Source organism: Drosophila suzukii, chromosome X (genome assembly GCF_043229965.1).
Source record: "Drosophila suzukii chromosome X, CBGP_Dsuzu_IsoJpt1.0, whole genome shotgun sequence".
Classification (NCBI taxonomy): Eukaryota; Metazoa; Arthropoda; class Insecta; order Diptera; family Drosophilidae; genus Drosophila; species Drosophila suzukii.
In genome coordinates, this window is record NC_092084.1 from 2,440,950 (window position 1) to 2,464,189 (window position 23,240).

Sequence of the window (23,240 nt, forward strand, 5' to 3'; positions counted from 1 at the left end):
TGTGCAGGTGTGAGTGTGTGTGTGTGGGAGAAAAACTCACGCCAATTTTTTGGTGCATATTTTAAACAATTTCGAACTTGATTTGGGAACTACCCCGATTTTTTTTACATTTTTTTCGGTGCTAATGATTTGTTCGAATTTATTAAGCAACTAGAGCATTTAGCAGATGCAACATAAAAATGAAAAGTAAGATGGTATTTCAAGAAATACTTTCAGTAACTTATAAAATTAAATAATCAGCTTGAGCTGTTCAGAATTTCACCTTTATATTTTTTAAGACAAACGGAAATAGTCATGCGAGGTATTTTGTTTTAAGACTAAAACGCTAAGTTAGGAATCTTTATAAATTGACCAACATTTCATTTAAGTAGAAGAGAGTAAACCTTTTTTCAATATGTAAAATGCCTTAAACATTTTATCTTTCATTTTAACGAGGATGAAAATATTACATTCCAGAATAATGATAGTTTGGTTGTTTGACTGGCATTTCTTTTATTATTTTGCAATAATTTATTAATGCACAAATCGGAGAGTGCTTAATTATTTTAAAAATTATAATCTGTATAAAAAGCGCCCATATAAATATGCAATATTTTTGTGAACCGCAAAAGAAGGCAAAAACCGGCTAGGCCAAAAACCCCACAAGGGGTGACAGAGCGAGCGAGAGGGGTGCAGCGGGCAGGTGGAGAGAAGAAGAGAGAGAGAGAGGAGATGCTCGGCTCGGAAAACGTGAAAAGCACGTGCAGCACGAAAAGCGACGGAAAAGCGGCGAAAACTTTTTGGTGTGAATGCCTTCTGCACAGACACAAAATCGTGTTTTTTTTCGTCCAGCGTCGACGGCGACGCCGACTGCGCTGCCGGCGCTAACAGCGCTGCAGCTGCAAGCGATCCCTGTCACTCGGCAAATGTTAACCGGGCCAGAATGCTAAAGTGCAGAATGTTAGCGGCCAGGCAGCTTTTCTGGCTTCTGTTGCATACTCTCAGGAGTTCAGGACCTTCGGGGAGTAACATGCTCGAAAATCACCGAAAGACGAAGTTCTGAGCCCTTATTTACAACTGAGACACAACTAAAATATGCAAATAAAATGTTTTGAAAGTGTATACTTTAATAGCTTTACAAATTTGAGTGAGCTTCAACCGTTATTAAATAGGTTTCACAAGTTTATAACGATTTCAAGAAACTGTTGTAAGGTTAATGAAAATCTAAGGGCCGTTTTCATACAAATTTGGCTTAGTTTTGCTTACCATGCCGATGAAAAAACTGCCTGTGAGCTGATAGAAAAAATATTTTTTTTGGGAAACTAGTTTCGAAATAAATAATGAAAAACCCAGGAAATTCTTAGAAATACAACTCAGAAAGTCTGTATCTTTTCGAAAACTCTTTAAGGGGGTGACAACATAAAATGTGGTATTTTGTGTTCAAGAATTGTACTTTATTTCACCACTATTGTTAATTTTCCTTTACACCTTCTTTAAAAAAAATTAAATTTAATTTATTTCCCAAAAAAAGAATTTCTAAATTTCGGTTGTAAATTTTGTTCTAAGTTCCCTTGTTTCAGGGCTTTTTTCCCCCACTTCCTCTCTGTCTTACTCTGGATGGTAAAAAATTAGCGCTTCAATGTAGGCAATTTGTCAATTACTGATGGCAATGCAGCAGACGCACAACACAACAACAAGACAAACAGCTGCAGCAGGAGCACGACTTTCTCTCGCGCGCCCCTTTCTCTCGCTCTCTCCCTTCGGAAAGCTCTGCTCTGGCCGCACTGCGACGTCGGCAGCGGGACACGAAGGAGCTTCGGAACTCTTCGTGCCGCAGCCGAACATCCTGCTCTCCCGCTCCCACTCACGCGCTCTTACCGCAGTTGTCTGTCTGCCGAAAACATCGGCTCCACTTCGGGCGGCGCTTCGGCTGCGCTGCCGACGTCGGCGGCGCCGTCGGCTTTTCGGCGGAATTTCGTTTTTCCGAATTTCCCTGCAGCAAAAACAGTTTGCATTTGTTTTTCCGCGTGTTCGCACACGTTCACGGGTCTGCGCTTAGATTTTGTCTTCTCAGATTCTCATATTCTCCACCTGCCACACATTCTCATTCTCCAAAACTCCCTTCTGCGGTTTTCTTTTTTGGCAGCCGAAACACCGTTATTGCACCGCGTGTGTGTGAGCCAGTGTGTGTGGTTGTGTGTGTGCGAAGGATTCGAAAAACTACGCTTGGGACTAAACATTTTAAGGCTATTTTTGAGTTTCTTTAAGGATTGGGCAGGCATCTTACGCATTGCAAAAGTGATTTTTCATTTCTAAAGCATTGCAAAACAGCTTAGGTTCTAACACGATTTTTTATATCTAAATAATAATATTTCCGTTGGAAAAATAAGAAGTATTTTTTTAGTATTTTAGGTTTGTGAAAGAGGTTAAAAATTGAGGGGTTTAACGAGGCTTTAACAAATTGGGAAGTTTGTGGTCTGAAAATTTATTTAGATGACTCTTGCTATCAACGGTGATTCAGATTTTTTAAACGAACATTGTTAAAGTAAAATAGCTTTTCCCGGTATCCGAGATGCAATTGAAGAATTTCGAAATCAGAATTTAAGAACATTTCCTATTAATTAGTGGTTGACCTCGAGCCGGATAAAAATGATCTTCTCAATGCATTAATTAATAACTTAGCCAAGTTTTAAATCTAAAGGCAAAGTAAGTCAGGTCTAAATTGTGTTTAGCTTAAATACTTTTTGTATCAAACTGTAGTTTTGGGAACTGGAATTGTTTGTGAAAAAAAGTTTTCAAGGAGGAGAAGGATTATCGTTTGTTAACTATTCAAAACATTAATGTATTTTAGGGACATAGTGTATTTTTTATATAATTTTATAAGATAGAATTCAGTTAAAAGATGAAAACAAAAAATCATTTTCGATATTTTAGGCGCAAAAATTAAAAAAAAATATTTTCGAAATTGGCAAGATTAGAGTCAGAGCAGCTTGGAGAGAACCCAAACTCTCCAAAGGTTGCAACTCCGCAGCTCTGCGACTCTCTCGCTGCCGGCGCCGCGGCCGCGGTCAGCATCGACTGCGACAGCGGGCCGAGCAGAGCTGGAACCTTAACAAGCAGTCGCAGTCGCAGCGGCAGCGGCAGCGGCTGAAGCAGAAGAAGAAAAGTCGAGGAGTCGTGTCGAGATCGAAGCGCCGAACGGAACGGAACGGAACGAACTGAGCTGAACGGAAGTGCAGTGCAAAGCGGAAACGGAAGCTGGAGCAGTATTCCCACTTAGTGCTTGGCACGCACACACGCAAATTCGCACACGCACACACACACGCTCTAGGCCGAACTCGCACGCACACACACACGTGCGTTTGGCGGGGTTCCCCGTTAAATTGTTTGTTTATTATTATTAATAATTTATTTTTAGCTTAACCACGCGTGCAAGCGATCGAATTTTTTTGCAAATTTTTTTAACGTGCTCTCTTTCTATATATACATCTAAAATACGAAAAATAAAAACCTAAAATATAATGAATATGATAAAAAAAACAACAACAACCTACAACAGCAGCGAGAACAACAACGTGCGGTGTTGTGAGCTTGCCGCAAAAATCAAATGAAAGTCCAACCGCAAAGTAAAGCCAAGAGAAAGTCGACAAAAGTGGCAATATGCAGTGCGTGTGCATAGAAAAACCAGATATACAGCGGCCACAGGGTAAAGTACTTTGGACAAGTGAAAAATCCCCCAAGCGCCAGTGAAAATCGAAGGAAAAACCAACACAGCATACGCAGAGAAAATCACTGGAAAAACGGACAAAATGTTTGGCAGCCAAAGTGGCTGCCTTTGAGGCTGAGTGAGTGGCTCAAGGTGTGTGATCTATTGAACATAAATATCTATGTATATCTATTCTCTGTCCAGAGATCGAAAATAATACACCCCCTGGTTTTTTTGTGTATTTTTCTTGCGTTTTTTATGAGCTGAGTCCGCTGATTTGTGGCAAATTTTTTGGCCGAACACTTCCGCTTTTGGATACACGTGCTGAATGGAAATCGAAGAATTTTTCATATAAATAAATATTAGGGCAATGATATTTTTTCTCTAATTTAGCCACGGCAAATAATTCAAATAATGGAATTCCATCGCCGTGATTAACAATCGCAAAGTGCGAATGAGGCAAGGCTTTTTTTAAAATCTCCAATTGTTTATCTGCTGTTTAATAATAGCAAATGATATGCCCAAAATACTTAAGAAACCATTGCTCATCGTACACATATTCCATTGGTTTTCATTGTTATGGCTGGATTTTATTGAGTAATATCTTGTTGCTTGTTCAACAACATTATAATATTGTTATAACATTTTGAAGCATTTTTGGCCTTTACCTTCTTGTCATTAGTGAATTTACCTCTTTATAATTAAGAAGAATTGTTTCAATATAATACAGTGGGTGGGTTACGACAAAACCATTCTTAAATTTTAAAAAAAAACTTTTGTTTAAGCCTGAATAATATTCTAAAATGCTACTTTAAAACTATTCCCTCTTATAAAAATCTCTTTTACAATCCAGCAAGTTTATAAACAATCTGTGCCGTCAGCTGCCGCCGCTAGACAAACATAAACAAAACCAAAAAACATTTGAGCGAAATGGGGAAAAGTTACAATATTTTCTAAAATAAATGCCGAGTTGATTTGATGGTTTGTTCATGTCTTTCGGCGTCTTTGTCTGGCCATCGCTCATTGAGAACCCAGCGAACCGCAGCGGGAAAAACATCTCTCGCGATCTCGACGGGCTTTTCATAACGGTCTATTAATAATTTTGATGCATCGCTGTCTCTCGCTGGTTCTTACCAGTGTCCAGATCGCTCTTAGGCCAACTTTAAAGGGCTTTGGGCCTTTGATATACGAGTTTTTCGACTTTTACTGCGAATTGGACACATTTTTTTATCTCCGCGGGCCAAATTTTGCAATACCAGTGTGGCATTAAGTTAAGAAAATTACTAAAAGATTTATTATGTTGATCAAAGCGAAATTTCTAAATAGTTTGGCAACCATTAAAAGCTAATCTCAGAAAAACATAGATATCACATTGGTTTAAAATTCTTTGAGAACTTAAAAACTAATATAATTTAGAACCATTGAATGAATTTAAACGAAATCAGTGATACATTTTTAACACATTACGTTTAATATTGTATAGTTTTTCATTATAATTTATTCCATTAGTTGAACACAAGTGCACAAATCCATTCACTGGGAAAAATAATTGCCAATCCAGCCCCAAAACATATTTTCGTTATATTTAAAAACATGATTTCACATTTTATTTGTTCAATTCGTTTATATTAAAAACAATGCTGTCACATCCATTAATGCTCAATCGTAAAATTATTCAGAGCCTCGCAAAGAAATGGCCACTTGGCTTCCTCCATCGCAAATAATTATTGTCAGAGGCTTTCCCCCTTCGTTTTTCATTTCCATGCAGATATGTTTCGAAATTGGTTCCGCACATTTTGCCACATTAAATCATCAAAATGGGGGAAAAAGCAGTCACATCAAAATGGCCACAAAAAATTAATGCAAATGTTGGCGCTTTCGCATTTAATATGCAGATATAACAAAAAACGGTTGATAGGGTAAAAAAACACAGCAGAGCAAAGTTGAAATGAAAAAAACAATTGGAATAATTGTGCAATATAATGACATATGAAATTTCATTTCAATTTTGTTTTTGCGTCTTTTTATTTATTTATGTAAGCAGAAACACCAGCGCAGAGGAAATCATGTCCATAAACTGAAAATTGCCATGCAAGTACGAAAAAAAGAACCAGTCGCCCACGAAATGGACAACAAAGGAAGAAGAACAAATAAAACAAATATTTAAAAAACGACGAACAACTAAATGGACGAAAAATATTATAAATAAATTAAAACGAAATAAATTTACTCGCAGCCAGCATCATCAATTGTTCAGGCGAGCAGAAGAAAAATTGTCCGAATCGTAATCAAAATTTTCCGGTAAAGGGAAATCAGGGGTATTCTTGTTAAGCTGCATACTATGTATTTATTCTTAAAATATGTTAATGGCTTTAATTTTAATCTTTATCTCATATAGCTGTATAACATTGCAAATATATTTTACAGTTGTGTGAAGAATACAAGAATACTTAAAGATAATACTCCATGAGATATTATTAAAGCTTAACTTTAAATATGGTTCCTTATAATTGTCTGCTCTTATTTTTGCAACTAATATTTTTGATAATAAATCTCAGGAATATTTTTATTGTTCGTGCTAGAGTTGGTAATCAATAGGTCGACTTTTCGTGATAGATTTAAGTTCAGTTGTTGTCATTCCTCGCCTGACCTATGTAACGAACACACTCTATGAGCGTTGTCCACCCTAACACCTCTGTCTACGCTTTGACCGGCCTGCTCAGGGAGATGGGTGTGGGTTTGTGTTAAGATGAAACAAGAGTGTCACAGAACTAACAATAGTAGACAGAGAGACGGTAACGATAAGGATTTTTAACCTATCGGCTAAGATTCGGACGAGAGACTGTACCTATCGAAGACGGAGGCCCAGATGTTATTGGCCACCTTCTATACCCACCCTACCTGTGAAGTCTCATTAGACTCCACCCTTAAAACAACCGCTGCGCTACATCCTCTAAGGTGCCCTCAAAAGATCACAAATTAATTCATCTTAAATTTCATTTAATACGGCAAACACGATAATATGGTTCATGGTTCTTAATACTACAAATCCTAACACTAAAGCCTTAGAACTAAGCGTTCTTTACGCCAAAAGACTCTCTATATGATCGAGTGTCAGTACAAGATTATCAAATAGGAAAAGAAATGGATATTTTGTTTACGTTAAATTATTACGAAACTGATTACATATTTTATCGATATGCGGCAAGCTTATTCAAAAATTACAGGAAATCACTTAGGCGGATTACGTTAAATTAGATAAGTGCAAACGATTCTTATTTAATATTTATATCAATACGCGAATGTGGAAAAATTACATGTATATATTGGTACCAAAAGTGTGCGGGCTCAGACAAGAATGAATATATATGTAGGAATGTAAATGATTTACGGCTATGCCGTACTTACGAACTCTCCAACGAAGTCAGCAGGCCTGATGACGATCGATGTGCGCTGTAGGATAATTTAATTTAGGTGTATATATGTCATACTATGTCGTAAGCACACACGCAAGTATAAAAGCTAAATAGGAATCGTAAATTAAATTAGAAACTTGTCGTACAAATATTTAGAATAAGAAAATTAAACTACAATCGCTTTAGCGATACAAAAACGAGTTGGCAGTCCCGGCCAAAATTAACTGGAAGCAGAATTGGAACTGAAATTCCAATTGGGATGCGGCGTCCGCCTCCGCTGTCTTGCCCGAATTACGCCGAATCGGCGCCGGTGCGTTTTTCGCCCGAACTGCAACTTGATCTGACTTGTAGATCGTGGTGCGGGCTTGGCAAAGTCAAAACCTCACGCGGGTTGACTGCGGCGATTTTTGAAGCCGCTTATGATATGCCGATGATGAAATTAATCCAGGTGTGGCAAAGAAGACAGATTCCTTTCACGCGGTGTGCGGTATAAGAATCCCAAATGGTGATTATGGCCTGGCGCTCAAGAAATGTATGGTTCCGCTGATGAACCGCTGCACGCGGCACCTGCTCCTTGCTGTGCGCAGAGGGAGGGCTGTAAAACTTCCGTCAATTCCGAGAATTTGCACGTGTCTCTGGTCACTGCTGTTTTCCAGGAATTACAATTAGATTTTTCCAATATATCGTCGAATAATCTTACCACCAATATTGGGAGTGATAACAGGTCGTACTGCTCAACCAAAATTCCTAGAATTTCACACGCGGATGTGTGGATGCGGACGGGTTTGAAAATTATAGCACTTTTTGCAGAGAACGAACCGATCTTGGGAGAAGCTTGCGACAAAGAGGAGGAAATCATGGCGTCTAGAGTGGATGTAGGATGCACAAAATCCCCAAAATCCATAAAACTGGTATTTTTGGTATTCTAGCGAGGATCGGATCCTTGCTACTGAAGGGTTGCATCTGGGCTATTTATGTTAATCACCATGGGTAATGTCTTAACTAGGAATGCCAACTTGGCCGAAAATACTGACTCCCACAACCACAGTTTTGATTTTTAGTCCCTGTGACTAATAATAAAAACTGAAAAAGGAGTCAGGAGGGATCACCAGATGTCCTTGGCATGGAATTTACCAAGCTCTTTGCCGTTCATGTCTTCCAGAACATATATTGATTGACCAAGTTTCTCCTTAACTCTCGCTTTTGTTCCGACTGGTGCTAGCTTTGCGTTGAAATTATTGGCAGCGTTGCTCAGCGCAAAGTTCCGTTTTGTCACCTCTTGACCTACTTCGAACGATCTAGGCCTCGTACGTAGGTTATATGTGCGCTGGTTCGTCTCATAAGCTTTGCTCAGATGTTTATGGATGCTTGCACGAATTTTCTGACACTCGTCAGTCCTTGAAAGGTTGACATCACCTTCGGCGAGTAAACCCAACTTGCGCAACAGTTTATAGTCCTGGCCGTGTGAGATCATATGTTGCCCAAAAACAACTTGGTACGGTGATACACCGATAGACTGATGAAGGAAGTTACGAAGTGAGCAATTGATGCTGCTGAGGAAAACATCCCATTCACGCTGGTCCGAACGAATGTAAGCTCTTAAAGCCGCGTTGATTGAACGGTTGACTCTTTCCGCTGCGTTGGACTGCGGAGCATAGGCGCCTGTGAACATGTGGCGCACGCCATATTTCGAGAGGAAGTCAGAGAAGTCACGGCTTTTAAACTGAGTGCCGTTGTCACTCACGACTGTCTCGGGCACACCAAAGCAGGGAAAGATTTCGTCCTGCAGTATACTGATTATCACTTTAGTGGTGAACTTTTTCACTGGCTTTAGAAAAGTGAATTTTGAAAAGTGATCCAGGATAATCAATATGCCTATGTTTCCAGACTTGGAACGCGGAAATGGGCCAATAAAATCCAGATAGAGTCGTTGAAATATCCTTTCGCTATGCACTTGAGCGCCCATAGGTGGTTTCAAGGAACGCGTAGGATGCTTTGTAGTGAGGCACGTTTCGCAGTTGCGTATGTAGTCCCGCACGTTGATTACCATGTTTGGCCAGTAAAAGCGGCGGCGAATGCGCTCTAGGCATTTGGTCATTCCACAATGCGCAGATGATGGTTGGTCATGGGCGGCACTAATTACGCTTTGGCGTAACGATTCGGGTACGAACAATTTCCAGCAATCGTCTGGTGAAGTGTCAATTGAATTGGGAAATGCTGCACGGTGATAGATAAAGTCGTCGACTACTTGGAAATCAGGTAGCTGTGAGGACGAGAATTTGTTCCGGAGTGCAGAATATTCTTCCGATTGGAAAGCATCTGATGCAAGATCGATTTCAGGGTGAACTTCAAAATTCAGCGCAGCAACTTCCACGTCCTCGAAAGCACGGGATAGAGCATCCGCCACGACATTCTCACATCCTTTACGATGCTCGATTTCAAAGGAGTAACCCTGAAGTTTGATAGCCCATCTGGCCAGTCTACCGCTTAAATCAGATTGATTCATAAGCCAACGCAAACTGGAGTGGTCAGTGACTACTTTGAAAGAATGTCCATCAATATACATCCTGAACTTTTTTATTGCCAAGACTACAGCCATGCATTCAAGTTCGGTAACTGTATAGTTACGTTGGGCTTTGTTAAGTTTTTTGGACATGAATGCTATTGGTCGTTCGCAACCAGATTGGTCACATTGGGCCAGAACTGCGCCAACACCATGTAGTGAGGCATCGCACTGCAGAATGAACGGTTTCTCATAATCGGGGTGAACGAGACATGGGGCAGAACATAACTTGGCTTTGATGTTCTCAAAGGCCTCTTGAGCATGTTCATTCCATTGAAAGTCTTTGCCACGTAGCAACTCTGTTAGGTGGAATATGACTGAGGAATAGTTTGAAATGAAGCGCTGGTACCAACCAGTCATACCAAGAAATCTTCTCAGCTGTTTCTGAGTTTTTGGTATCGGGAATTCACTGACAGCGCTAATCTTGTTTGGATTAACTTGAAGTGTTCCTTCTCCAACCAAATATCCCAAGTAATCTACTCTTTTCAGACAGAACTGACTTTTCTGGACGTTAATTGTCAATCCTGCTTTTCTCAGCTGGGTGGCTACCTCAGAAAGATGTAGAAGATGGTCTTCAAAGCTGCTTGACAACACCAAAAGGTCATCAAGGTAGACTAGAACGTGCGACTTCAGCTGATACGGTATTACAAGGTCCATTAAACGGCACATGGTTTGCGGTGCGTTGGTCAAACCAAATGGCATCCTTTTGAATTGGTACAGCGGACGGTTTGGTATCGTGAACGCTGTCTTTGCACGGGACTCTTGATCTAGGCAAATTTGCCAAAACGCATCCTTGAGATCTATTTTAGAAATGCAATGCACTGGCGGGAGACGACTAAGCAGACCTTCCATAATAGGAATCGGGTAAGCATCCTTAATGGTAACTGCATTAAGTTTCCTCGCATCGAGACAGAAACGTACCTTGCCAGGTTTGACGTGCAAGGTAACCGGAGAAGACCAAGGCGATGATGGTGCCTCTTCTATGACGTCCATTTCAATCATGCGATCGATTTCGACACACAAAAGCTTTTCTTTAGCTGGCGATAAAGGATAAAACCTTTGTTTGATTGGTTTCGCGGTAGATGTGTCAATGTTGTGTTCTATCAATCTGGTCAAACCTAAGCCCTCACTTTCGAATGATGGAAAGAAGTCGATTACCTTTTTCAGCTTTGATTTCTGTGCGTTGGATAAACAGATGTGTGAGGGGTCGTCCTCGGGTTTGTATTCAATTTCGTTAACTGAAAACGAAAGTTGGATGGAAATGCCAAAGGTTTCCCAGAAATCCATGCCGCATATCACGCTGTGTTGAATAGAGGGTACTATTAAGAATTCAAATTTTGAATCTATAGAGTTGTACGTCAAGGGAATGGAGATTGTGCCAGCCACGGATTGTGTTTGGCCGTCTGCAGTACGGACTATGCTTTTGAATTTGTTATAAAGTTTGTCAGATATTATTTGTTGGGCAAGCTTTCCACCAATGACACTTTTGTTGGCTCCGCTGTCTAAGAGAGCTGAATATTCGAGGCCGAAAATCTGCACCATTGTGAAAGGCCGGATGTCATTCTTTTTGTGGATGATTGATGAGATAATGCAACGGTTAAAAGCTCGTTTGCGCATCCAGAATTTACGTATACGCAAGGTAGAACGACGTTTGTAAGCAAAGATAGAATTGACACTAACAGGTTTAAGCCTTCGTTTAAGATACCCTTGCAAGCACAGGTGATATGGATTGAACGCTTTAGTAGTCGGTTCATCAGGTTTGGGAGTAGACACATCAGATAAATTATCCGTTGCCGTAGCATCCGGAGTACTAAGAATATCCAAGGCTAACGGCGGACATTCATTTTGCGAATGTCCTGCTTGGAGTTTTCCGATACCGATTTACATTTTGCACAATTTGGTTTATATACATCGGGTATGCCGCAACCGTAACAGAAAATACGGCGAGGTTTTAGACAATCATGGTACCTGTGACCTGTTCCATCACAGTTCCAACATATGAATTTGTCTGCAGGCTTAATTGCGCAGACTTCGCCCTCGACATCGGCTTCGTCTTCGGACTGGTCTTCAGAGTCGTATTCGTGAAGAATTGTGTTGACAAACCGTTTTGTTACATTAGGGCGTTGAATTGGCTTCGATCGAGTGCTACGATGAAATTCTTCGTGGCGGTGACACGCCTTACGCAAAGCTTCCAAAGAAGGGGTGTCAACATGCAGTAACTCAAGTTTCAAGTCTGCCTTAAGATTGTGGCGCACTTCGCTGGCTAGCTCACTATCATGCATGGGCTCTCGGAGGGAATTAGCTATGATAAGCATTGCGTCAAGAAAGTCATCAAAACTTTCGTTTGAACCCTGCTTACGACGACGCATGGCACTTTTTATTTCACGGTCTGATCTCTGATCTGAGTATCTCTCCTTTAAGCGTCTGCATAATACATGCCAGTTCATGTCATCTACCGACCTATGAACACGCCAGTAAAAAGATAGAGCAGGACCTGCAAATAGCAAATTTGCAAACTGCGACAACAAATCGAAATTTCCGTTTAGGCTTTGTGTAGTGAGACAGTTTACTCGGTATATAAAATCCTCAACTGCGATGTCGTCAGCTGACCCACTGAATTTGATTCGCCAGTTGGAAATCACATTTGAAATTCTGTCAGGACGATCCAAAGAAAGATCGCTGCGATCGCTTCGCACATCCGGAGAGTTCCTAACTCGCTGACTGTTTTGACCCTGATTGTTCTGGAAACCGACTTGTCCTGAATTGTTACGGAATTCGTGCTGCGTATTGTTATCCACAAACGTAGACCTATTCAATTGGCTAAACATCTGAGTCATTTTTTCTGTGATTGTATCTGTCATGGTTACTTGAAATGTTCTCTGGTTCTCTAACATGCTTTTTTGAAATGCTCGCATTTGATTCGCAAGACTTTGCTGATCTGGGTCTTCGGTTACATCTGAGTCAATAGTTTGCCTATTGTCTTGCTGGGGATTCAAGTTGCCATTCTGAGGGACGATAATAATGTTCTGATTATCGGCGTTACGAGACCTAGATCTGGTCATCATTCGATTTGGCATACCGGAATTCGGGTTAGATACCGTCTGGGACTGAGAACATGGTTGAGAGCATGTTGGACAAGTGTTGCTATCCTGCAGCCAGTTTTGTAGACAAGCCTTATGAAAGCAATGTTTACAAGCAGTTTCAATTAAATCCAATTCGAAAACTACTGCGTTGCAGAGGGTGCACATCACTGAGTCATCATCACCTAGAGAAACTAGGTTCTCGTTGCTGTGCCTAACCGACATTTTTAAAACCTAACTAAACAACCAACTAATCTCAAAAACTTAAAAAGAGAAATGGAAGATATACGATTTGCGATAGAAATATACGATATGCGATAGATATGTACGATATGCGATAGAAGTATACGATAATCATTCAACAATGACAAGACGAGAAAGATCCTTGAGAAATTCGGAATGCGGTAGTATCATAAAAATACGAGGGGCTTATCCTGAGGAGTAATGTAGCAGCAGGTTGATTTTCGTTCGATAGGTACTAATTATTAACTGAAAATGTTTGCGGAATTAATTATATAAAAATAGTATTTTGAGGTCTAACCAATCAAAAGAGGGACTAGCCGAATTTTTCCAGCTAGAACAAATCTCGATTTTAATTGGATAGAAGATGTGGTTTGAAAACTGAAAACTTGGTAAAGAACCGACCTTAAATCAGAACTAAAATTCCGAAGTATCAAATAATCAAAATGGAATGTTTTTAACTATAATGTCCGAGTATGACCGAACTGATAGAAAAACATGTAACAAAAGTATAACATTTCTGCTGGTATGGCTCCGAATCTATCCAGAGTACCATCAAATCCAAGTCAAAAATGAAATACTAACTGAAACTACAATTTTACAAAAATGGATGGATTGAAATATTTTCGGGAAGCTCGGCTGTCAAACGACAGATGCCTGATCAGGCATCGGGCTTGCTCCATTGTTGGGCGCCATTTAATTCTGTAACGAACACACTCTATGAGCGTTGTCCACCCTAACACCTCTGTCTACGCTTTGACCGGCCTGCTCAGGGAGATGGGTGTGGGTTTGTGTTAAGATGAAACAAGAGTGTCACAGAACTAACAATAGTAGACAGAGAGACGGTAACGATAAGGATTTTTAACCTATCGGCTAAGATTCGGACGAGAGACTGTACCTATCGAAGACGGAGGCCCAGATGTTATTGGCCACCTTCTATACCCACCCTACCTGTGAAGTCTCATTAGACTCCACCCTTAAAACAACCGCTGCGCTACATCCTCTAAGGTGCCCTCAAAAGATCACAAATTAATTCATCTTAAATTTCATTTAATACGGCAAACACGATAATATGGTTCATGGTTCTTAATACTACAAATCCTAACACTAAAGCCTTAGAACTAAGCGTTCTTTACGCCAAAAGACTCTCTATATGATCGAGTGTCAGTACAAGATTATCAAATAGGAAAAGAAATGGATATTTTGTTTACGTTAAATTATTACGAAACTGATTACATATTTTATCGATATGCGGCAAGCTTATTCAAAAATTACAGGAAATCACTTAGGCGGATTACGTTAAATTAGATAAGTGCAAACGATTCTTATTTAATATTTATATCAATACGCGAATGTGGAAAAATTACATGTATATATTGGTACCAAAAGTGTGCGGGCTCAGACAAGAATGAATATATATGTAGGAATGTAAATGATTTACGGCTATGCCGTACTTACGAACTCTCCAACGAAGTCAGCAGGCCTGATGACGATCGATGTGCGCTGTAGGATAATTTAATTTAGGTGTATATATGTCATACTATGTCGTAAGCACACACGCAAGTATAAAAGCTAAATAGGAATCGTAAATTAAATTAGAAACTTGTCGTACAAATATTTAGAATAAGAAAATTAAACTACAATCGCTTTAGCGATACAAAAACGAGTTGGCAGTCCCGGCCAAAATTAACTGGAAGCAGAATTGGAACTGAAATTCCAATTGGGATGCGGCGTCCGCCTCCGCTGTCTTGCCCGAATTACGCCGAATCGGCGCCGGTGCGTTTTTCGCCCGAACTGCAACTTGATCTGACTTGTAGATCGTGGTGCGGGCTTGGCAAAGTCAAAACCTCACGCGGGTTGACTGCGGCGATTTTTGAAGCCGCTTATGATATGCCGATGATGAAATTAATCCAGGTGTGGCAAAGAAGACAGATTCCTTTCACGCGGTGTGCGGTATAAGAATCCCAAATGGTGATTATGGCCTGGCGCTCAAGAAATGTATGGTTCCGCTGATGAACCGCTGCACGCGGCACCTGCTCCTTGCTGTGCGCAGAGGGAGGGCTGTAAAACTTCCGTCAATTCCGAGAATTTGCACGTGTCTCTGGTCACTGCTGTTTTCCAGGAATTACAATTAGATTTTTCCAATATATCGTCGAATAATCTTACCACCAATATTGGGAGTGATAACAGGTCGTACTGCTCAACCAAAATTCCTAGAATTTCACACGCGGATGTGTGGATGCGGACGGGTTTGAAAATTATAGCACTTTTTGCAGAGAACGAACCGATCTTGGGAGAAGCTTGCGACAAAGAGGAGGAAATCATGGCGTCTAGAGTGGATGTAGGATGCACAAAATCCCCAAAATCCATAAAACTGGTATTTTTGGTATTCTAGCGAGGATCGGATCCTTGCTACTGAAGGGTTGCATCTGGGCTATTTATGTTAATCACCATGGGTAATGTCTTAACTAGGAATGCCAACTTGGCCGAAAATACTGACTCCCACACCTAATTTACGAGCAGGGAAACGGAAACGAAATTGCAGGACGAAAAAATCAGATGGCAGGATAATAAGCGAAAAGAAGAACGTGTCGCATATTTGTCGCTATATGTTATCTGTTTTTTGTGTGGTTTAAGCCTGGTAGAAGTCCATATAGGAGCACACTGCATAATGGCAAATAATGCGGACTGAAAACAAAAGTGACTTCCTTTATTGTCGTCTCGACATATCCCTCCATTGTTGATCTGGATTTCAGCAGCGGATTTGTGTTCGGGATTGTTGATTCTGGGTTTTGAGTTTTGGGTTTTGGGTTTTGGATTTTCGGGTCCTGCGCCTGGCCTCATTTGTCCCAGTTTAAATGGTCTTTAGGTCGCGCATTAAACCATTGCAAAGTGCTGCATACTTATATGAACATAGCCCCTCTCTCTCGCTCTCTCTCTTTCTTGCTTTCTATGTATTGGTGAGTATCTGTGTGTGTGGGTCTTCCTTGGTGTTTGTATTTATTTGTTTGCTGTTGGCTTTGATTTGGTTTCTGGCCTGGCCTGCTATCGCCATCAAATCAGGCACACAAACATAATTGTCTATGTGTTGCCATGTGTGTGTGTGTGCCAGGATCTTCGCTGGCTGTGTTGGTGAGTATCTGTGTTGCAGTGTAAATAGCAATTACAGGCCAACTACCCGCGACCCCCTTCACATCCTTCGCCCAATGTGTTAGGGTAAATATACATAATCAAGCGAATGCCCCCAAAAACGAAAATGCAATGAGGCAGCGCACAAAAACAACAAAAACACTATTTTTACACTAGCCAAACAACAACACCAGCCGGGGTGCACTCGGAAAAAAATATGAGCCTTTAATGGTTGACCAACCAAATAGTTATTTGGGTCAAACATAAATATGTCTTAATGAAAATTTTTCAAATGTTATAGATTCTGACCTATCACATTAATATCTTTCAAGCTTTAAGAACTAATATTCGATTTTTTGATGACTTTTTTCCTAGAAATATTACTTCAGAAACAAAAGCAAGTGACCATTATTTTTTTTTATAATATTTTATCAGTAACTTTGTTTATTAAAACCCAGATATGGGGAACCATTCTTAGATTTTTGTAATGAAGCTGTGGAATTTTAATGAACTTACAGGCAAAAGCAAATGATCATAATTCGTTCATAATATGTTATAAATAGTTTTGTTTACAAGAACCCTGATAAAGGGACTACTGTTTCCTCAGTGGAAGCCAACAGCAACAATGTTGCACTTAAGCCTCGCCTGCGCCCATAAGTATGCTTCGATAAGTGTGAAAGTGCGTGCCTCGTGATGACGATGAATAGCGGGGAAAACTGGGTGGCCAAAGAGGAGAGTACATAACGATGCACTAACTTAGTTAAAGTGCTTGAATGAAGATGAAAAATTGTCTAGCTAAAAATAGAATACCCAACGTAGATACACATTTGTGTACTAAGGGAGCGTAGAGCTAATGGTTATAAACAACACAAAAATATAGATTAAGTGCAGTAAATAGTTGACATAATGGGTTTAAAATTGTAAAGTATTCCACAACTATTTTACTAACCGAATATTACTTGATACACCATATAAACTGTTGCAAGGGTGAATTAACTAAAACATTCCAGTTTGAAAGAAGTGACATACTTTTCCATCATTTCTTGTATGCCATCTGCTTTAAGTAAATCCCCAGATTGAAATCCTCTCCATTAACTTCACCAAGTGGCTTCCATAAAGTCCAAATGGAAATATCTCCCGGCCAAAACCGCGTAAAAGGGTCGCGCAAATGGGGTTGCTTCCCCTGTCCGGACCCATATGCAAATTGGTAAAACTAACTAAACCAGACAAGTAAAAACACCAAATTTAATTACATAGTTTGCCAGCCAGCGAAGGGCCCTTCTCCCTTCGCCAAACGAGACAGGGACAGACGGCGCATTACACAATATTTATTTAATGGCATGCCTTTTCATACATAGAACCGCCGCCAATTTATGTCGCCCAGAGTTCTTCTCCACCAGAGAACCAGAGAACCAAAGAACCGTAGAACCGTAGAAGCAAACAGCTACAAAGCCTCAAACCCACCCTCTGAACTCCGCCCTGTGACCGAGATTCGGAGCTGGCGATGACGACGATGGCAAGCCGGAGCCCCAGCCCCTTGTTGGCCGAGAAGAAGTTCGACTTTTGGCTTTGTCTTGAAAACGAAAGCAGCCCGGAAATGTTTGTGCTGGCCCCATCGTATATAGTAGCTACTTAACTGTACTAGACCGTATATCAAACGCTGGGGAATGGGAATGATGGGCGAAATGGCAGTGGAAGGCGCGATGTGTGCATATATTATGCAGTCACCTTGTCGATGGGGCCGCAACACGTGAAAAATCTGGATCGACTTAGCGGAAATTCAAGAAATATAAAATAAATCAAATGGGTTAAATCTTAAGCTGTTTCTGCAAGAAGTGTGGCCACACTACACAACTCAGTTTCTGCCAGAAGTATGGCCACACTACACAACTCAGTTCAAAGCGACCAAATTGCTGATTTTGTGGAGCTACATATATATATTTAAAGAGTTGAACTCATTTTTCTCCCAGTGATCCTTCTCAATTTGCAGATACTTGCTTTCTTTTCTTTACCGCTCCTTTTGCGATATCTCTTACCAACTTTTCGCTAGCCTTTTTGCAGTTTCGCTTTAAGTTGGGTTTAATCACGGCCCGCATATGCATATGGCTATGTGCACTGGCACATAGATACGGCCATATGCACATGACTTATACATATATATATGTATCTATATATATTCGTCTGACAAGCCCGCTTTTCCACTTCTCCGCCACTCTTCTGTCTCAATAACTTTGGGCTCTGCATTTTCGTTACGTTTCGTATGCAATTTTCGCATTTGTCTATCTCGCTCGCACGCCGGATGGGCGGGAAAATGGGGCTGTGGATGGGTGGGTGCCACGCCCCTTTGCTCGCTTGTTAAATAGCATCCAAAGTTGCCGTTGCTGTTGTTGCTGTTGTCGATGGTACGTGTTGGGAATGTAGGACATTGTTATGCAGGCAGGCGGCACAAAGGAAGAGCAAACGAGTGCGACAGAGACGGGACTATCTTGGGCGGTATGAGGCCAAAAAAATATTTTAAAAAAGAGGAGACAAGGGGGAGTGGCAGGAGTAGGCCAGCCGCATGGCACGAAATGTGCAACACAAAAGTTTTCGTCATTATTGGCTTATGAGGTGAAATTTATTGCAGCATAATTCAATGGAAAACGCCAACGTTCGCGCCCTCTCTTTCGCACCCTGCCTTCTGTCTCTTTCATTGTCTTTGGGTCAAGAAGAAGAAAATAAAGCGAAATAAAGGAGTTTCCACCATAACACCTACTGAAATGGATGGAAAACGAAGAATTATTTTGATGTATTCAGCTTCAACATATAAATTTCCAATTAAATACAGCTTTTCATTATTACAATGATATCTCTACCTCCGATTACTTGTTTCGATACCTACTTACTCACTGTTCTATCCCATTTTCTCATTTCAGCACGAAGACCTTTTTTAAGACAAAAGCCTAGAGAAACTAAAGAAAAACTTCGAAATATTACGAGAATCTTCTTATATTTGAAATATTTTCGAATTCAAATTTAAATAACTTTATTCTTAATAAAATAATTGATAATTAATTACATAATAGTAAACAAAGCTCAAATAGACTGAAATAGAGTCCAAATATATTACGAAAGTAAAATGCAATTAATTCAACATATCATATAAATTAATTAGAACAAATTGCATTTAAGTTATTAACAAAAAACCAAAACAAGCGTATAATAATTATACAAAACAAAGGGCAGGAAAACCAATGAACAAAAGTCAAAAAATAAACACGGAAAAAAGGCGAGAATTAAGTGAACCAAAATAAAAAAGAGATCAAAGTGCGAAAATTGTGTGGTGGCTCCATCGCGAAGAACCAGTAACCCCTATAATACTGTATAATTCCATTTCTTTCAAACTCGCCGTTTAGTTCGCGTTCCAATTAAACTCAATAAAATATCATTTTAAATCCAACAGCCAGAAGAACGGCGACACAAATAGATCATCAATCGTAGAGGCAGCCGAAAAGAAATCAAGGTAAGTAAACTGAAGTTCCCGAAAGATCTGCCGGATTATCTGTAGTAATTTTCCGGAATTTAAGATATGCATAGGGGCATGGATTCTCTGGAAAATGTGCGAGAGGTCATGGCATTGCCCGCTATCTTGCCTCTCGCTCGTTTTATTTTCAACAAGTGCCTGTGCCCCTTAGATTCTATTCTTGGACAAATGAATTTTCTTTTTTTCTGGTCTCTGGTCTCTCCATTCAAATTGTCTTTATTTATTTGTTGTTGCCGCCCGTTTGTTTGTTTGGCTCCTTGTGAAAAATGATTTCTTAATGAGTCGCAACTGTGCGGTAGATTGAACAGAAAGAGGCCCCCGAAAAAAGATTTTCGAAATAGATTGGCATAGATCATCGTGGGTATTACGCTGACTAATGGGTGTCTAATGACTGGAAGAAGTGAAAAATGCCTGGTGAAGTTAAGAACGGCTGAGATTTGAACAAAGTTTCCGAGTAACTGGAGGGAAAAACAAAAAGAAAGTAGAAGTAACTTTAAGAACACTAATTAAATGAAACAAAATATAAATATTAAGGCTGCGGGAGAATATAAATGATTAAAAAAAATAAAAAATCGTTCCTAAAATTAAGCTCTTTACTATTTTCCTGCTATCGTCCAAAAACCGGTAAAAATTCCAGTTGCAGCTGTGAAAGCAGAAAGTAGAAAATAGCTGAGCCCACGTTGAGTTCTTTTTTGGGGAAATATAAGTGAAAAATCAAATATTTTCCCACATACCGAAAAGCACACGGCGCTTCATTAACATCATTCCACTTTCGTAACTCAATTTGGGAGCTGAAAATTCGTGACACATGTGCGGCAGCTCAGGAAACAAGCTAATTCCAGAACCAGAGTCAGAATCGAACATATCTTTTATATATAGATATATATATATGTGCGGAAAATCGCTGACGAAGCCAAACCAATTTTAGAGCTGAACAAATTGAAAAAAAAATCATAAAAAAGGGGGGAACGAATCCTCTTCTTTGTGGCCATTCATCGGGATTCATTCATAGAGCAATCAGACGAAGGATGGCGCGGGACTTTGCACTAATCAAATCAAAGAGTTCGAAGGAGCTGGGAAAAACACTTCCGCAGAGGAAGGCAAACAAACAAATACGAGACAGGAAATGAGGAGCCACGGGAGGTTTTTCCTCAGTCGGCCAACCGAAGATGAAGTCTCAACCAACAACGTATAAAAATACTTGCTAAATAAATTTAAGAATTTGAAAAATAAAAATTAAAAACATTGCAAGAGCCAACTTAAGAATTTCAAAATGCACTGGATTTTCCCAACCTTTTGCGGGCAATAAAAAAGTTCGTTTATAAAACAAACATTCCAGACATGCTTTCCTTGCCTTGTCACTCGGCGGCTTGTAAGATTTTCCGACAGCTCCACGCCCACTTTTCCCACCTCCGACCCCCACCCCCCACGCCCATCACATGTTTTTCACTTGTCTCGGGCGGCAATAAATACAATAAAAAATCCCGTCTCTCGAGCACAACACATTTTGTTGGAGATTCGTAGCAAATTCCAGGAATGAAGTGGCCCCACCGATAAATTAAATAAGATTGGCTGATTTGTGAGTTTATGGATTTTATGGGCACTCAATTGCATTTCTTGGAAACAACTTTATTTCCCAACTTTATTTTGATAACTTCAATATGTTTTTATTAGCAGCTGAAAATTATTAACGCCTGTGTTTTGTGTTTTAACATTATTTTTTTTTAATGTGTGCCTTAAATAAAATTAAAATTTCGCATTTTAATTTGTCGAAAATTTTATTAAAATATTTTTTGTACTTAGTTCTGAAGAATTCGCTTTTATATAGAAAGATTATTCGAAATTCGGCTTTTAAACTTGGGTTTCTCGTTGATTGCCCTCCAATTTGTCCACTGGGGGAGCACCTTTCAAAGTCTACAGCATGTGTGCCATTTTTCCGGGGGGCGTGGCAGTGAGTGCTGATGGATTTTTAGTTGTTATGGTCTCCGAAGGGCGTTGCGCATACGCCCCGTGGGATGCCACAACCCTTTTTAATGCGCTTCCATATTTCACGCTGCCCACACAATTTGTATTCATCAGCCGTAGATTTCTGGGCTACGATTTCTTCTGTAATTAATTTTAATGCAAACATTTTTGCGGCTTGAGGCGGCATTTCATTTGTTCCCGTTTACCGCTTGATGTTGCTAATTTTTATGAGCATAATGATTGATTGATTGATGGATGGCTGAGCGGCTGAACGGTGGAAGGGGTGGTGAATCCAAATGAATGCTGATGGTTCGGTTGAGTGAATTGCTTTTTGATAGATCACAAATATGTCAGCGGGGGTGAAAGGGGCCCATTCGGTCCCAGTTCATTGTTCGTTGTTGTTGGGCGGACCAAATGGAAATCGAAATGGAAATTCAATGAAAAAAAATGGAAAAGACAAACGAAAATAGAAATGAAATTCGGTTTATGAAGCGCAAAAATGGAACAACGACAACTCAAATTGGATTAACCTCATTACCCAAACTAAGCCGACAAATGAATAAAAAATACAAATACCACAACTGCAGTGCTGGAAATATTATTAATATTTTCTACGAAAGAAGCTTTAATCGATAGAAGAAAAACTGGTATTATGAAAAATACAATTATACAAGAAAAAATACTTAATTAAATGTTGAATAGAGATACAGGACATGTACTTACAATTCAAAGCATATTCAAAGCCATTTTTTAATTCTTCATTTATGTTTAAATAATGGCTTAAGAGAGGAATTATAATTTTTTATAAATATGTTCTGCCCCTTTATTTAAATCAACGAAACTTATTTTTGAAGCTGGCTTTAAAAATCTGCAGTTTTTTCTTTGAACCAGTTACGCGCTTTATATCAACAATTTCTCTTTGTCCCGATATCAGAATGATTTTGTTGAGCTTTTTTGGCTTTGGCCAAACAAATTGTAAATTTAATTTGAGCCCCAAAAAGAGGAAGCAGGGCAGGGGCGTCGGCAACACACACAAATAATTGCCATATGTGAAGAGGGTGGTTGCAATTTGGTTTGCACGGAATGCATTTGGTTTTGTATCTCGCATAAAGTTAAACTCTCGTTTTTTTGCCCCACCACGATCACAATAAATAAAACTCTTTTTCCAACGGCAGAGGCATGAATAAATTTCGCACAGCGAATGGCTGAATGGGTGGGAAAACTGAGACACATTTGACAAGTTCATAAATTATCGGGAATGGCGAAAAAATGTGTGTAATTTTTTTGATTGTTGGATATTTTTCATTGAAAGCCATTCGCCTCCTCCTCCCCCACTGCCTTTAAAATGTATTAAACACAATATAAAATGGCTGAGAACATTTCCATTTCAAATGGGGCGTGGCAGGCACTTGCAAGGCAGGAAATAAATAAAAGGAAAGTTTCGCTGGCGCAAAAATATAAAGAAGAGAATAAAAACTTGTGTACGGCGCATAAAAAGCCACAATAAAAATCCAACAAAGTGAGACACAGCCACCGAAACTATCGCCAAGTCTAGTTATCCAGTTCTCCAGAAAGTTGGTGGGAAAACCCTAGAAACATAGAGTACAAACATAGCGGGAAGGAGGCGGGTTGGGGGAGG

The 23,240-nt window shown here is 39.9% G+C and overlaps 1 protein-coding gene across 4 annotated transcripts in view; it reads left to right on the forward strand.

Annotated features, from left to right (window-relative positions):
• Positions 1–1,993: 1,993 nt before the first annotated feature.
• shakB (shaking B) overlaps positions 1,994–23,240 on the forward strand; it is a 173,011-nt gene continuing 151,764 nt past the window's right edge. For 2 of the 4 annotated variants that reach the window (XM_017081651.4, XM_070997806.1), the window contains exons 1-2: positions 3,539–3,838; positions 19,029–19,615. The gene's annotated coding sequence lies outside the window, so the exon portion shown is untranslated. Of the gene's footprint in view, positions 2,027–3,538; positions 3,839–19,028; positions 19,616–23,240 lie in introns of those variants that run through there. The other 2 variants (XM_036820826.3, XM_070997805.1) reach the window with 2 other exon arrangements.